Raw genomic sequence first — 240 nt, 5'->3', positions numbered from 1 at the left:
TGCCCCATCAGCCAATTTTTTACCCATCCAACTGTGTAGTTACATAGGAAGGAAATCATAGAATCATAAAATGAGGGTGGGAAGGGACTTCAGGAGGTCACATCTAGTCCAATCCCTTGCTCAAAGGAGGGCCAGCCCCAACCACATCATCCCAGGCAAAGCTTTGTCGAGCCAGGACTTAAAAACCGAAAAGGATGCAGATTTTACCTCTCTAAGTTCCTTGCTGCAACATGAGCCTGT

Source organism: Gavialis gangeticus, unplaced genomic scaffold, assembly GCF_001723915.1.
Source record: "Gavialis gangeticus isolate Ggan-Ray unplaced genomic scaffold, GavGan_comp1, whole genome shotgun sequence".
Taxonomy (NCBI): domain Eukaryota; kingdom Metazoa; phylum Chordata; order Crocodylia; family Gavialidae; genus Gavialis; species Gavialis gangeticus.
Note: the sequence above shows the minus strand (reverse complement) of the source record.